Source organism: Magnolia sinica, chromosome 16 (assembly GCF_029962835.1).
Source record: "Magnolia sinica isolate HGM2019 chromosome 16, MsV1, whole genome shotgun sequence".
Taxonomy (NCBI): Eukaryota; Viridiplantae; Streptophyta; class Magnoliopsida; order Magnoliales; family Magnoliaceae; genus Magnolia; species Magnolia sinica.
This window is the reverse complement of record NC_080588.1, coordinates 47,018,892-47,036,263: the sequence shown is the minus strand read 5'-3', so window position 1 is coordinate 47,036,263 and position 17,372 is coordinate 47,018,892. Positions and strand designations below refer to the sequence as shown.

The window sequence follows — 17,372 nt, the reverse complement described above, 5'->3', positions numbered from 1 at the left end:
AGCCGGTGCATGTTTGGGGATAGTATGAGGCCTAAGTCTGCTTGAGTTTGGTAGTGTTCGAGTGCGTTAGTATAGAGAAGGAAATCTTGGATGTTGTTGATCTGTGGGTGGAGTAAATTCAATTCAAAATTAGATTTGGAGTGAAAAGGAGAATTTGAGATGGGAATAGGTGCAAGTTGGGCAAGAGGAGAAGACATAGGGGTGAAGAGGTGGCCGAGAGGTAGAGCTGGGCATCGGTCCGAGTCGGATCGGATTGGGTCCAACTCGAATCGGTCCGAAATCTACATGGCCTTACCTGAACTCAATCCGATCCGGGACTGAGTCCGGGTCATCTGACTCGAACCGATCCTAACCACTACTGGCCTGAACCGATCCGAGTTCGACTCGGTCAGGAAAACCTAGTCGGATTGGATTGGGCAAGGTTCGGATTGGTCCATTTTTTTTTTTTTTTTTTTGAAAATTTTAAGATTATCATTGAAAAAGATAATAATGAAGAGCTGTTAAGTACATCTAAAATTGAAACCTTGCAATTAGGTTCTAATACTAGAAACAATCAGCACTGTCTACTTATCAAGTGGTATATATAGATAGCTACAACACTATCCGAAATGTTCTGTAGTACCCTGATTACAGAAAGAACAACTATCAAATTGATTACAGAAAGAACAAGTATTAGACAATCACAAGCATCCCTATCCCTATTGTTCCCTGTGGTGTGGTCCACCTAAGTATCAGATCGGCCCGATTTTTAGATTCACAAACCCAACTACCCGAGCTGTTTGAAATGATGGACGGTGTAGTTGATTTCTTATAACCCAAAGCTCGATTGGGCAGCGGCCATGGCTGGCCGTCGAGCCACTCTCCTAAAATAATAATAATAAAAATTAATAAACGAGTTTGAGTGGCCGAGTGGGTCCTTCTACCTAATAAACGAGTCTGAATGGTCGGATCAGGATCGGGAGTGGTCAACGTTCGGGTAGAGACGAGAGGGTTTTGGGGGATTTAGGGTTCGGCGCGTTCGAGTGTGGCTGTGCGGGTATAGAGGTACGGGTAGGGTAAAAACTTAAAAAAGGGTAAAATTATATATATATATATATATATATATGTATGTATGTATATATAGATGAGGGGTAAAATAGTAAATTATTAGTTATTAATACATCCAGTCCGCTCGAACCTGACCGATCCAAGTCGTCAGTTCGGTTCGAATCGGGTCAAATCTAGTCGAATTGGGTCGGATCCACTGGATTAGGTCCAATATGCCCAGCTCTACTGAGAGGTAGAGGAGGGATGAGATGAGATCAGAAACGTGGAGCTGAGTTAGCAAAGATTGAATTCCAACATGGTGATGCAAAAGTCTTGTGGTTGGAGGAGATTGGCCAAAGGTGGATCCCTCACTACAAGAAACACTGGTCATTGAACGTCCACCATAAAATTCCTAGGGCCCACCGTAATGTTTCTTTTCCATCCAACCAGTTGATAAGGTCACAAAGACCTAGATGAAGAGAAACACAAATATCAGCTCGATCCAAGACTTTTGTGGCCCACAATAAGTTTTTAATAGTCAATCATCACTGTTTCTTGTGGTGTGGTCCACTCGAGATTGGATTTGCTTCATTTTTGGGACCATGCCCTAAAATGAGTAGGAAAAATTAATGGACAGAGTGGATATACAATAGATACATCAAGGTGGGCCCCATGGTCAGGGACTCACCCACTAAGCTGTTACCTTGGACTCACCTAATCCGCGCCCCATGGGATGAATGAAGTGAAGATGGGGAGCAAGATCAGACAGTAGGTGAGGAAGGGAGAGAGTGAGGATTCTTGGGTCGATGATGATAATATCTTAAGAGGACGGCTTGGAGAAGATGATGGTTGTTGTCGCTCAAATCTGGTCAATCTTACTCCTAGAGCTGGGCATGTTGGACCTGATCTGGTGGATCTGACCCGATCCGACCAGATCCAACCCGATTCGAACCGAACTGATGACCTGGATTGGTTAGGTTCGAGCAGGATCAGGCAGTTCCGACTGTTAATCAAATCGGTTTCGGGTCAATGTCAATTTGGACCGGACCGCACCCGAACAAGCTGAACCCTAAATCCCCCAAAACTCTCTCGTCTCTACCTGAACGCCGGGTACTCCTGATCCTGATCCAGCCATTCAGACTTGTTTATATTCATGAGTGTCACGTCCTCAAATCTCCACCAATCACAGAGAAAGTAGAAGGAGATTTTCTCCTTGGGGGTGGAGGAAGGATAAATAATGGATTTAGAGATTGAAGAATAACAAGGTAACTGAACTTGTAGCTGCAAGTGAAATGGACGAGTAAAGTTACCATTTGGCATAAAGAAACTGGGTCTCATCAATTTGATGTGAGATAAACACTCATTCAGTTGTGGATGAAGATGTTGGTAATCTTTATGATAATCACTAATCCCAACAAAAACACAATAAACCCAGGACCATTGTAGCAATATGCCATTTTATATGATGTTTATTTAAAAAAATATTCACTAAAACTCCTTTCTGCATAAAATGTTGTATCTTTCAAAATATCAGCAAACAAGCCTTTTTGAAGCATCCGATTAAAACATGAACAAAATTGATCCAATTAGAACTGGGAAAAAAAAAAACAGCAATTACAAATAAATCCTATTACAAAAATGGGTTTAAGTAAACCCTATCTCGTCCCATCCCCTCCAAGAAATACATCAAAACCTTCTCATCAGGGGCTTCAATTAGAGGTCTCTCTCTCACGCAAAAGACACATTTAATGAAGGGGGAATTTATATGGTGTAGCTGGACAAATGAGAATGTTGTAACCATCTCTCAACTAGTGGATAAATGCCCATGTTTATTGTGTGTACGGCATCCAACACGCCAACAAGTTGTGCATGTATGTGTGCTTGCCATGTTTGTATGACATCCAACCCATTCTACAAGCTGGCCCACCATGAACACACCTAGCATAAAAGTCTTGACAGATCACTGGATCCACTATCCACACTTGTACTTTAGAGCAGTTAGGTGGCTGTTCATTATTTTTCTATGGTCTAGCTAACATGATGTTTGGATTGATTGGAATTCTTCATGGCGGCCCCAGCCTCTTACATGTTGGATGCTGTACACTTGTGACAGGTAAACATTTATGCGTTAGTCTCTCATATCCACTTGACAGGTCAACATTTATGCGCTAGTTGGATGATAAGTCGATCATGTTATCATCCAACTGGCTGTGTATGGTTTTTTTCCCCTGATTTATGCTCATACACCTGTGATCTTCATATGTTTTCTTTGATAATTGTTATGGATTGCATCTTTAAAATTTGTCCCGTTCCATGGTCTCCTATATCATAAATTTGTCCTGTTTCATATTCTCCTATATCATACGTGCAAACTGCTGTTCCATTGGATGCAAACTTTTGCAGATGTGAATAGAGTTAAGTTTTCTTGAATCTATACTGATCGTTATTGGTTTCTTATTGTGGCAGTGCAGAGGCTGGTCCGTTTAACTATTGAACACCCCCTTTATGGAAAATATTATGACCCTATCACATCCTTTAATGAGGTCCTTTACCACTTTCATTCCTGACTTTTCTTATTTAGCTATTAATTGTATATGCTGTTATTTATCAGCTTACAATGTAAATTGTCCTTTCATGTATATGCTGCAAGTTTTCATATTATTTTACATCTCTTTGGCTGATTTATATCATAATTGCTCTTGTCATCATATCATCATCGTCGTCATTGTCCCCTTCTCCCAGCTATCTGTGGAAGGCTCATGACCCGTGTTCCCTAGTGTGACTCGTTATACAAATTAAATGGATACTTATAATATTGGGATAATTGGATGCAAGACATCACTTTTGAGTCGTGTGCAACATTTGGGTTTTTGGGTGAATGACTGAACGTAGGAAGTATTTTGGTGATCCTATTTGTTATTTTATGCAATAGGACCTAGTTGAACCAAATCATTTTGTAGGTGGGACTTTGAATCGAGGTTCACCACCAACCCAAGAAGTTGACCTAGAACCCTAGAGTGAGACTTAAGTGGATTGAATCTTGGGTAGACAGCTTTGAACCTTGGTAGAAGACTTGGAAAATCCTAGGACTTAACTTAGGTGGACCTAAGCCATGGACAGTCCATATGTGAAATTAAACAAAAAAATGCCATTACAATAAATTACCCTTAGGTTCACACCCATGGACCGTTAATGCACTTAGGCGAATCTGTACTAGGTTTAAAGGCCCCAGGGGTGAATCAAGATTGATAGCTATGCGGTGATATTTATGATAAATTTCCAATTAAGAAAGTTTATTTATGACAAATTTCTTGAATTAGTATGAAGGACAAAGAGCGAGCAATTAAGAAAACTAAGCTAGCCGTTTCGAAAAAGAAGTTCAAAAAGGAAACCAAGTGTGAGGTGTATGCGAAGGACCCCGATGGGCGTCCCTTACGCACATGTGGAAATGTGTTGGTAAGCGGTTCTAAATCCAAGATGCTACTATTTCTTCTAATTTAATTGGCAGGATATTATATTTGGAAAGTTCCACTATTATTGTGACTTGTGCTATTTTTGGAAGGTTCTTTATTTGGAAAATTCTTGTGACATGTTATTTGTAAAGTCCTTGTGCTATATATAATTTTGGAAAGTCTCAATGTTTTGGAAATTATTGCAAAATACTATTTTGGGAAAGTGATAATTGGAAGATTATTCTATATATTTTTGGAAAATTCTCTGAAAATGAGTTAAATTTGGAATGTTGATTTCATTCATTATAACACTAGAGAGAGGAAAGCTTATGAGTGATGGTTTGGATTATTTGAGTGGCTGCGAGGTTGTTGAGAGTGAGATCCAAGAGTGATGGTGAGCTTATGAGAAACATTTATGAGTGATTTACTTGAGTGACTGTGAGGTATGCTTTGAATGAGTGAATTATGTTGAGGACTGTGTGTCCATTGGGGTGAATCCCTATGAATGAATAATTTTTATGGAATTCAGTGTGGCCAGGATGAAGGCACCTGCCCATCCAATTTTGAATGAGTGAATGTGAGCGATGTTTATGCTAAGTGATAAATTATGCCGAGTGATACCAAGTGACAATTTATGCTGAGTGATGCTAAGAGATGAGCGATGCTGAGTGCAGTGAGTTGTGAGTAAGGTTTGACCAATTGGAAAAGAATTGGTCCTGGTGTAAATTGATAAACTGTACCTGAGAGTTGATAAATCATGTATATAATTCTTCATTTTTCTAAGCAATTTCACTATGATTTTCTATATTTACAAAACTATTGTTTTGTCTTGTATTCAGAACCTTTTTACTGGGCGATTTGCTCATGATATTTATTGATGGAAAAACTGTAGACTTAAGGAATAGGTTGCGATGCTCAGGAGTTGGCTAGATGTGACTGATAGCATGGATCACTTGATGTTGAATTTAGAATATCTTAGACTGGAATTTTGATATTTTGTTATTTCACTTGAGGATATTATGATTTGGATTGATGATAGAATAATTTAAATAAAGTTTAGTAGTTATTACTCGGTATGCATGGTTTGGATGTGAATTTTGTGGAGTGAATGTTTATTTTTACTTTAACCCAAGTCATGACCTAAACCTAAGGCTGGGGTCAGCCTTAGCTATGGTTTTGGATTTGGGGACGTGACCCTCATGAATATAACCTCACCATCACTCATGAAAGTCACTTATAAAATGGCCTCATAAACACTCCTGAAATAATTCTCACCATCTCTTAGTTAAATCACTGTTTCTGGTGGTGTAGACATGTATGAATGCAAACTTTCTAAAAATAACCCTTTTCTAGAACTTTTCAAAAATAGATTATTTCACAAATATTTTTTCAAATATTGAAATTTCCATAAATAGAACTTTTCAAAAAATTACTGTCACATGAATAAAATTTACAAAAATAGAAACTTGCTAAATATACCAAAATCAGAAAAATATAAGGACTTGGATTTGGAACCACTCACCAAAATGTTTCCACACACATACAATGTACGTCCATCGAAGTCCTTTGAATACACTTCCCGTTTGGTTTCCTTTTTAACCTCGTTTTCTTATTGGATGACTTAGGATTCTTATTGGCTCGATCCTGACCTCTCATGCTAATTCAGGAAACTTACCATAAATAGACTTTCCTAATTGGGATTTCTTTCCTAAATTATCCTTACAAGGAAAAATGTTCTCGTGTTCACCACAAAAGTCTTCAATCCTAACCTAGACTTACTTAAGTGTACTAACCATTAGTGTGACCTTACAAGTAGTCTTACATTAAATTGTGTTTTTATTTAATTTTTACTATATATATAGACCAAGGTATTCAAAATCGGTTATGTAACGGCTGTTACAGAAAAACAGGCCGTAACGGTCCAGTAACAGCATTTTTCAAAAAATAAAAAACGGCCGTAATGGCCAATACGGGGGCTGTAACGGCCGTTACAGCCTGTATCATAACAGTAATGGTGGTGGCCGTTACGGCCACCGTTACCGTTTTAGAACACCTTGATATAGACTCCGCCTACCTTAAGTTCATGTAAGTCAAGTTATTGACAATTGGGGTCCAAAATAACCTATGAGGGTCAAGTCTATCACGCTATCTTAACATTAGTGGTCCATCTCTATGGTCAAGTCTATCACACTATCTTAACATTAGTGGTCCATCTCAATAGAATAGCTATAAGTTACACACTTGGTCCTAGGTTGATGCATTGGGCCATTAGTGGGTTTTTCTCTCAAAATAACCTAAAATCACAATGGGCTTGATTTAACCGTACTATTCTCTTGTGGATCTTCAAATGAGTCTCTCACATCGTCCAAACCCCACTTTGCCAATTCCCCATAAGTTCACTAAAAGCCCAATATTACAATTCTAGGCCCTTAAAGTGACAATTTACACTAAATGGTCCAAGTATGGTAAAATAAATGATTTTCCTAAACCGTTCATATAAGCATACCAAAAATTCATGGCCGTGATTATTGGAATATTAGTGGGTCCTGCTTCGCCCATAGGGTCTATTAGGCCCATTTCCATGGATAAGCCCAAAGTGGCCCAAAACAACTTTTATAGGAAGTGGGCTTGACTTAGGCCCATTAAGCATTGGCATGGTTTTCATTTGCTGATGCATACTAATTTACTTATTGCCAGATGTGTTCCATACATTGGGGCCCACTCTAGTGTCCCACAATCATGACAATTATATTGGGAAAGATAAACCCCTAACTTACCTATTCAATGGGCTAGTTTTCCAATAGGCCCAAAATGATAATAATATATAGATTTGGCCCAAAATCTTAAATCCATGTGCTTTTTAGAACTATTAATGGGTCCAATTTAGGTCATCCAACAATTCTTTTAATTAGGCCCAAAAATCACTTTTATGGCACTTGGGCCAAAACCAATGATATATGCATAGGTGATGTTGGATAGATTTCCACCCTCATGATCAAAATCATACTTTTATGGCCTGGCTGCTGATCTTTATCTTTTGATCATGATGGTGAGATCTTCATTATGCAAGTGGGTCCCACTTTAGTCCCAAAATTGCCCTTAAACCTGATTTTTCTCAAAGATGGCAATTTTGTGTGTGCGTGTGTGTGTGTGTGTGTGTGTGTGAGAGAGAGAGAGAGAGAGAGAGAGAGAGAGAGAGAGAGAGAGAGAGAGAGAGAGAGAGAGAGATCATAGCCATAAATCAGAATTTTTAAATAAGAAGAAATAGGCCGCTGATTTTGGTGGATACAAGGGGTCCTTAGTGGGCCCCGCACTCCTCAAATGCCATGGTGACAAGGCCTTTTGACGCCCACAAAGCCGGGACCCAATTCTGTCCCGAACTGGTCCAAAAACTGTTCCCAAAGTGGGACCATGTGGACACCTACACGCCACTCACGGTTCACTCTAGGACTGTGGTCCCTGGCCTATTTAGCAAAAATGATGGGCTCCCACTTCAGCCCTCATGCGGTCCACCAATCCAAGGGTGTGATTTTGAGTGAAAACAATACAATGAGATCCCTTTTTCCCATGAGTGGTTTTCTCGGGCCAAGATCATCATCTAAACACTTTTAATGGTGTGGATCATGCTTTAGGAAATCCTAAGCATGAGTTTTCTTACGTCAGCCCGTAGATCAATCATAGTGAAAAGAAGAAACAAGAATTATGAAGTTATTTCTACAAAATCGAAAGAAAAAGACGCTTGGGCTTACTTGGAGTTTGATTAAGGGTTGAAATAAGCCGAGGAGATTGGGCCCCACACAATGGATGGAGTGGATCCTTCCCATGCATACTCTCTCTCTCTCTCTCTCTCTCTCTCTCTCTCTCTCTCTCCACGTCTTAGGGTCCCCATGCGTGGAGACGTGAGGCCCTTTATATAGAACCTTCTCACACCAATTCCCCCTCATCTCTTTGTAATAATGTGCTAGCTTTAACTAATTTGGGAGAGAATCTGTATTTTCTTCCTTATTTAGAGACTGTGATGAGTTTTGATAAAAAAAACATTTTTGCTAATGAGGGCCCTTAATCCCTAGACCTCTTTCTCCCAACCAAACCTCCTCGTCACTTGAGCTACTAGATGTTTTTGAAAGGGAAGTGAAATTAAATAAAGTTATTCACTTAGTTCTAAGATGGTTTGGAAGAAAAAATAAAAGAAAAGATACATAGTGTTAGTGTACTGATTTGTGCATCCTGTTTGTCAATCACGTGAGTCCTTTTGTCATGTAGTCGGTTGAGCCTTTGGAAGTTGAAGACTGAAGACACAAGAGTAGAGAACATTAAGGAGTAAAGAATAAGTAAATGAGGTGCTGTGGTGGCTCTAACCTTTGACCCAAAATAACCCTTGAACCTCTAAATGATCTTGGCTTAAGAGGTAAACCTTGTTGATCATCCTTTATCCTTAACAACCTAATTGGAACATGATAAGTAAGATTAGAAGAGGTGCAAAGCTGTTGTGAAAACATATGCTCAAAACAACAGTTTTCAAGTGGTGCTTGATCCCATCAAGCAGACCTCGAGGGGTTTTCGATGACATCGAATAAGAAGTCAGATATGTCCAGCAAGAATTGATTATTTAATATGATTTTCTTGATGGCATCGAGGTCTCCTTCAATGGCATCGAAGCTTCACTTCAATGGCATCGAAGACCATTCGATGACATTGAACAGGTAACTCGGATATGTCCAGCAAGAAATATATCATTTTATCTGATTTTCTCGATGGCATCGAGGTACCCTTTGATGTCATTGAAGACTACCTCGATTGCATTGAAGACCTTTCGATAACATCGATAGAGCCGTTATCTGTCTGTTTTCTGACCGTTTGAACTCATACTTATTATAAAGGGCATTTGGTTCCTGGGCATTTGAATAAGTTTTCGATGACATCTAGCAATCTAATATGTTTTATCTTTGCTTCTCTTTCTAGAATCTACATCTGCATGACAATAAAAATGACATCTAGGATTTGCCTACCCAACATGAATTCTCCTTGAAATGGGAAATGATGAAATCCATCATTTCTTTGATTCCATTGAAATGATCTTCGGCTAAGATTTTGTATAAGTATCTTGAAAGGCTACTTGGACAGAAGTTTGATAAGTCTTCCACTCTTTATCTTAGGAATAGTGTGATAATAGTATTAGCCCCTTAGTGAATGTAGCTCCTTTCAAACAGTTCATTACATATTGCAATAATATTGTTTGTTTCAAACAGTTCATTACACATTGCAAATTGCAAGAATATTGTTTGTTATCACGTCTTCTCGTTGCATTAGCAATAAGGTGAAAGATATATTTTTGTCACCATGTACACAAGATTTGCTTCTAAAATCTCTTTTCATTGTTGAGAATGTTAAGGAGGGAGGATATGAGGAGCTATGGAGCCCTTCCTCACACTTCGAGTGAGGGCCAGAAGTGCTCCATTACAACCAAGCAGGGAATATGGGAATAGGAGAACAAGATGAAGAGAATGTAATTGTTAAGGTTACCTAATGCAAGTCGAGAGATCTTTCCTCAATGTGGAAAGATCTTTCTATGGTCATTCTCCATCGTGGGGATGCTTGCTATCATCAGTCAGTCATCGTTTCCCTCCTTGGCCCGTTCCTTTAATATGAGAAATGAGAGATGGATGCCTAATGTAGCTCACCAACATCATGGCATAGTTTTTGTTTATCATCAGCTGCAATGTAGTAGACAATGCCTCATTTGCGTCGTCACTCAAATCCAATAGAAACACATTTTGGGAAACTAATTTCTTTCATCAACTCCGTGAATCAGGTTTACATTTCAAGGAAACTCTTCCTCAAATTGTGTTTAATCCAATCTCCACCATAGACATGTGTGGGATCTTGATCGCAATTGATTAGTTGATGGGGCCATCTAGTTAGGCTTTCTTGCATTGAGTTTGGTGAGGGACACAATTTGAGGTATCACCATAGACATGTATGGTTCATCTCAAGTGCTGGGCCATGGCCCGACTCTCTTCAGCGTAAACGGCTAATTGTCTTAAATGTAGCACATATACAGTGATTAGAATTTTTAGCTTAGTGGGTCACTATGTAGATGCCCTAATTGCCTGATATGTGTAATTTTTTTACTCAAGGAAGTTGCTGGTGATTTTCTCTAAGTATTGACTTGACCTGATGACCTTTACAAAATCTCATTCTATGTGGATGAGGCTTTGGTGGATCCTTGACCACGGGGCGTGGTGGGCCCCACAGTCAAGGATCTACCTAAGCCATGTCCATTCTCTGTGCATCTTTTTTTTAGGAAGTTGCTGATGATTTTCTTGAAGTACGGCCGGACGAAATGACACGTTCTTGACTTGACTTGCTGACCTTTACATGAAAGGACAAACTATTAAAAATAAAATAAAAAATAAAAATAAAAAACTCCCTTCCTATCTAGGTACATAAACAATGGTTCACTTACAATAATTTAAAAGTAGTGATACAGACAGCCACCAACCTGTAGGGCCCACCGAAGTTGGGAAATAATAATATCTTGCTAGTTGTTGGCTCCTGAAATTTCCAATATCTCATGATGAGATGACTACGTACATTTTTGCCAATTGGCATGGCCCACTAGATGGGTAGACTAGATCACCACATGCACATTTAGCACCAGAACAAGGACCTTGCAAGTTACAACATTTTGGGATAGATGCCACTACCTTAACCATTCACTCGTTCATACAATTAGGAACAAGCCATGGTGTAATAATCACACTGGGCGAATGATCCTAACCCTTTGAATGGAGCCAATTTGCTAACAACCATCCATTGTTTACGAGCGATAATTCACATGGTTAGAATCATCAAATCGAGGTATTCCTTTAAGATCATAATAAATAAAAAGTGGGATCCATCCATTAAATGTTTCAAGAAGATGATTGGACCTATTTTGTTTCTCCAGTCAATCTTGACTATCTACTATCCATTTTCATGCTATTAATCGGACATTAAAATCTCTTGATTTTGCACCATAGCTTGCTCGTAATTATATGAATGAATGAATAGTTTGGATCAACAATAGGTCAACATTGCTAACACCGGAAGATGTTAGCAAACCCTAATAATGCAAAATTATTAAGGTCTTTTATAATTATTATCTATTGAGTCTTTTTGACTCGAACAGGCTGAAAAATGAATTCTTGTCGATTTTATTTTCATGTTTTAATGCAAAGTTATCATAATTTTCAAATCAAAATTATTTACTATTTAAAATTAATTCATTATTTCCATCCCACGTAACCTAACCAACGAAAACATGATACAAATAGGGTTGGCAATGGACCTGGATGGCTTCAAGCATAACCATCAGTTAGGGCTATCCAAGGGCCCTGGCTTGGTCAGTCTGTTCTTAGGTTTTGAACTACAAGTGATAATATATTAATGGGTTAGCTACCAGGTCAATAGACCCGAGCTGCTCTTAATGAAGGTTGGACTAAGCTAAATGTTATGGGTCTGAGTAGGGTTGAACCATATCCAACCTGACCCAACCCAGCCATATAAATAACCAATGGGTTGGGCTAGATGAACCAATCCAGCTCGGACCATATAGCCCCATGTTCCATTCTTAAACTTAGGGTTGCAACTTGTGTTCGGATCAAACCAAACCCAATTGACCCAAACTGTGTTCGGATCAGGTTGTTAAGGTCCTCGGTTTGGGTTAGGATTGGAAAATACCAACCTTATTTGCGTTTGGGTTGAGCATATTCGGGTCGGGTTAAGTCGGGTTGAGAATAATGAAAACATCAACCTGCCCGAGAGTCCTACTTGAACCTTTGTGTGGTTTTGCAGGTCAGTTCCGGTTGATCGAGCCCAACTGAACTACAATTAAACTACATCAACCTGCCCACTGCGACCTGCGGTCTTGGATGGTCCGGTTCATTCGGGTTCGAGTTAGAGTCTGTTTTGAGGGCCTAGATCTGGATCCCATAGTGTTCAAGTTGGTAAGAGAACTTAGATGGTTAGGCATGCATGATGGATGGATCAGATAGCACACTCCTGCTATTCTAACACATATATAGTGTGTAAATGGGCTCTTCATACATATTGGCTTAGCAAACCCTTATTATATAATATGTATTTAGAGAAATAGTAATGCAGGGGCATTTTCACACCGGGCTCAAGTGGGGTTGCCTGTGGGATGCAGGGGCACACTCGGGGTAGGCACCCCGTGTGAGGCGGGTGGCTCATGTGAGGCAGGCCCCATTCATATGAGGGGGGTGACTCGTGTGAAGCGAAACCCATGTGAAGTGGGGCTCACAAAGGGAGTTCAGCTAAGGTCCTAACCCATGAGATGTGGGGCCTGGGCTATGAGATAAAGGGATTAATTCACCATACTCTATCAGTTCGTGAGAGGTGGGCCCCATCCGTATGAAATGAACAAGAACTCTAATATATAATTATTGATAAGTAATGAGAAAGTGGTATTTTTCCACCTTAATTACACTTATATTTAGTCTCAGAAAAAAATAATTATCAATGGTTGTGATAAATATGGGAAAAAAGCCTATTGGCATGTACGATATGACATGATGAGCATGGGGGCCACCAAGATTGGTATTGAGGCTTAACTTGGGATCCCTTAAATTATTGAAACCTATAATTAGGAATTGGCCTTGTTATTCTTGTTGGAGCTGTTTGGCATCAACAAATTTCAAAGTATGAATGAAAGCTTAAACAGAGAGATTCACAACCAAACAGTAAAAACAATGGCTGATCAATTCCTTACGATATAGCACAGTAAAAACAGCATAGTAGTTAGGCTGCTGATCCATTTTACATGCATTCTAAAATAAATACAACCTTTCTTCCAACACTCAAATATTCATTATATATTGGCCTTCTAACTCAACACAAGGCTAGAGTTACAAACAGCTAGTAAAGTGACCGTCGCTTCTAAAAACCCTATTCGTGAAGCCTAGATGAACTCGAAAGTGGTGAAGCACATCATGCTTGATCTGAAGAATCCCTTTTGAAGATGAGATTGCGCACCCTTGACATAGAATTTGAGAAGCCTATTTACTCATTTTCAATTTGGAGCCAGCCTTATGCCTAAGGGTCCATTGCTTGACTGGGCCCACATGGATCATGGGTGGATCATCTGGTATGTAAATCTTATAAGCCCTATGGTGAGAGGCAACAATATAAATATCACATCAATTAGACAATCCTATCTGTCCAAGTAACAGCCTTCAAGCAAGCGGGCGATGACAAAAATCTGCCAATAGTCCACATTCAACAAAGAAAATTGGAAAGCTAGGATTCTACTATCCGCGTGTTTTTTGTACAATCAACCACAATCGTAGGTGCCAGCAGATGCTGGTATTCATAGTCCAACTATGCAGCTGAAATCAGGTAGCTCAGATTCTCCATCTTCTGTAGAATCACCCACAACGGTAGGGTAGCACTGTGGTGATCTTGATCATTTGACCATACAGTCAAGTGAGCCCCATCCATGAATGGACCACAGACCCTCAATTGCGAAGAAAACCTTTACTTCGACTTGTATCCCCTTCAAATACTTGAAGATGAAAGGGATGAGAGGTACCAGGTCTGGCTTCTCTAATCCAAGTTGTTGTATTGGATGGAAGTTTGGCTGAATCCGTTCATAGAATGGTCTTCGTTGGAAGGGACAAAATTGTAGCCAGGTCATCAATAGGTGGATTGGAGAACGATACTCGACCTGTATCTGAAACTTCCACCAAGTATGCAGCATCTCTGCAACATAGCAGTAACTTTGGATTTAAAAAAATTACACAAAGTCTAAAACCATGTATGGATGAGTTATTTTCCATATACATTAAGAAAACAATGCATGTACCAGTGAGCCATCAGAAAGTTGCAATATTTACTTAAGCTCCCTTACATTGAGATGATCAAGTAACTGCAAATGGGGATATCCCTGTAGACATTGCTAAACATTTTCAGAAGTATTTCTACTAATATTACTGTTTGAGGTACTAATAAAATCAAAACCACTAGATCCTATAGCCTTGATGGGAAGGAATGATGCATAGCATTGTATACATAGATCGATCTCCATTTTGGATTGGGAGAATCTAAAAGATGCAAAGGCTCACAAATCCAACCAAAACACATTTTGGGAAACTAAGTATCATCATAAAGAACAAAAATACAAGAAAAGAAATGTCAGTTTTTGTCATAGATGTCTTAGATGTGAATTAAGAAAAGATTAATCAAATAAAAAACGTAAGATTAAAATCTAATGTTGAAACGCCTTGTAGAAAAGATGATGAGAACCACAACAGTACCAGGGGAACTAGTGTGCTTCTTGTACTGAAAACAGGGGAACCTTGTCCCTTTTTTTTTTCCTGGCATAAATATAACGAAGGAGTGATAAACTTCTTGCTATTTTTTGGTTTGCAGGAAAATGTTCTCTGCTGAGGTCCACGAATGTTTCCCCTCTCGCTCTCTGATGTAAGGCTAGCCCAGCTTAATATAGAAACCCCTAGCAAGCATATATTTGTATTATGATTCATAAACAACCCATACAATAAATACAATTAGATGAACCTAGATTGAGGTACATATTAGGCAGAGCATGACAGGTAATGGCACACTATGCTAATGCTCAAGCCCAAAAATTATATTGGTCTACTCAATAAGCGGGCCACACTTGTATGAGAAAAATCGACCATTGGAAAAAATGTCCAATGGTCCATATTCAATGTTCATGTCATGCATGGCCTATCTGATGAGTCAACCAACCTAATGTTTGTGTTAGCTTGATGATAGTGTTCCTTACCAGATGAATGCCCATGTCTATAACACATATCCTAAATTGGCATGTGCGCTACAAACAACCTACAACTACCACACATGAGCAAGTCCACTTGGAATTCCTAGTACCATTAACTTTTGATAGTTTTACAATAACGACTGGCCAAGGAGTTAACTGCATAAACAGGAAAAAAAAATGAAATAATAAGACATTTAACCATATTTTAGATAAAAGTTATGGTTCCATCAAAAGCAACATAACAAAATAGTGTTGATATATCTATGAAAATATTTAACTCGAGAAAGGAAAAGGAATTTTGGGAGCAAACTAAAGCTTTCGCATTGTTCATGTTGCCTTTATTGTTATGAATGGGAGGAGAGGAAAGCTTAATGGAAGAGTGATGCAACCCACTGACATCTACAGGCTGTCATGTAGATCCACACTAGTTCAGGGGTTCCTCCTGATCATCTCCACCTTTCCCCTACCCTAAGCTGCATGCAAAGTTTATAGCTTGGTTGTTTCTTCAACAAAATTCAAGCTACCTTGCAAAATAAATAGCATTGTTTCGACAAAAAACAAATGCATTCGATTTGGGGGAGTTCATTCAATGATAACAAAGAAAGAATGAGAGAATAATGATCACAAAGAATTTTATTCAGTCTGAGTTCATTTACATCCTCATATTCCTTTGATTCTAAGATAGATTACAATGAATGAAAGAGAAGGTAGTTTAATAGAAATTTTAGCAGTATTTCGACACTTTTGATGTTCATTACAAAGGCAGATGAGTTATGCGAACTCAAAGCCCCTGATTCTGCAGTCTTGAGTTGTGTGGGTGCTCAATTGAGGAAACGCTTGTGGGCCACATGGTATTCCAACAAAAGGGTTGTGCGCCATATGTTGTGTGCCCTACTGACCACCTAGTGCACAATAGGTATTATCAATGCCTGGATTCTCTTAAAGTTTGAACCTTTCTCTCTCTTATGCTCTGATGTTGCTCTTTGAGGTTCTTCAAATTTCTGTCTAAATAAAGATGGAAGAGAGATGTATTTATATATCACTCACATATATATAAATCATTTGTCTGAAGGTGAGAGTGCACAATCTAAGGTGGGAGCATACAACATTAGCCAAGGTGGGAGCGCACAAGCTCCTTCAAACATGGAGCGCACAACCCTTGAGAAGTGATGTACACAAGTCCCTTGAGAAGTAATGCAGGGAGCTTTCCTCAGGTGCACAACATTCTCCTTGAGAAGTGGTGTAGGAAGCCTGGCATTAGGACAGGATTCCATATGAAATGATGCACAGACCTTGCTTCAGGACAGTGTTGCACAAGAAGTGGCGCACAGGCCTTGCTTCAGGACAGGATTCCCATAGAAGTGGTGTTGGAAGGCTTTCTCCAGGACAAGGCCCCATACAAAGTGGCGCCCAGGCTTCTCTTTAAGACAAGGAGCGCACAAGTGCCCATAAACATGGAGCGCACAACAGTTACAAACATGTAGCGCACACCCTCTCTCTACATGAGATGGCGCACAACACTTGGATCAGGACAAGGGAGAGGAGGATGTAGCGCACAAAGCAGGATGTTAGGACATGGGTGAGAAAGGAGTTGTGCACAAAGCAAGTCTTCATGACAACAGAGAGAAAGAGGAGGCATTGGGACAAAATCCCTTTGAAAGTGTGTTGTGCGCAAGTCCTCTTGGAGGACGTTGTGCGCAAACCCTTTTAAGGGGTGTTGTGCGGACAATAGGTTGTGCGCCCATACTCCCTCCAGCGAACAACCCTTCTTCAAAGAGGAGGGGCGGACGATCTCCACTTCCTTTTCCCTACTTTTCTCTCTTTTTGTCTCCCCCCTCCAAATGAGGAATGAGAGGGGGTATTTATAGGCTTTCCAGGCTCCTCCCCTCCTTAAACAGTAGTGATCACCACCACTTCTCCCTTAAGGCAATACCCAACCTCCTTCCTTAAACAATGGTGTTCACCCACTCTTTCCTTAAAATAGTGGTGTCCATCCACTCCTTCCTTAATACAAAGCAACGTCCATCGCTCCTTCTTTGCCAAATGACGCCCATGCCCCCTCCATATCAAATGATGCCTGTCCATTCCTC

The 17,372-nt window shown here is 39.7% G+C and overlaps 1 long non-coding RNA gene across 1 annotated transcript; it reads right to left on the bottom strand.

Moving 5' to 3' along the window:
* Positions 1–13,699: 13,699 nt before the first annotated feature.
* Positions 13,700–14,768, bottom strand: LOC131229025 (uncharacterized). The gene is made up of 2 exons (XR_009163137.1): positions 14,344–14,768; positions 13,700–14,240 (listed from the first exon to the last, which is right to left on the bottom strand). It is a non-coding gene; the product is annotated as an uncharacterized LOC131229025 (long non-coding RNA).
* Between the last annotated feature and the right edge of the window lie 2,604 nt (positions 14,769–17,372).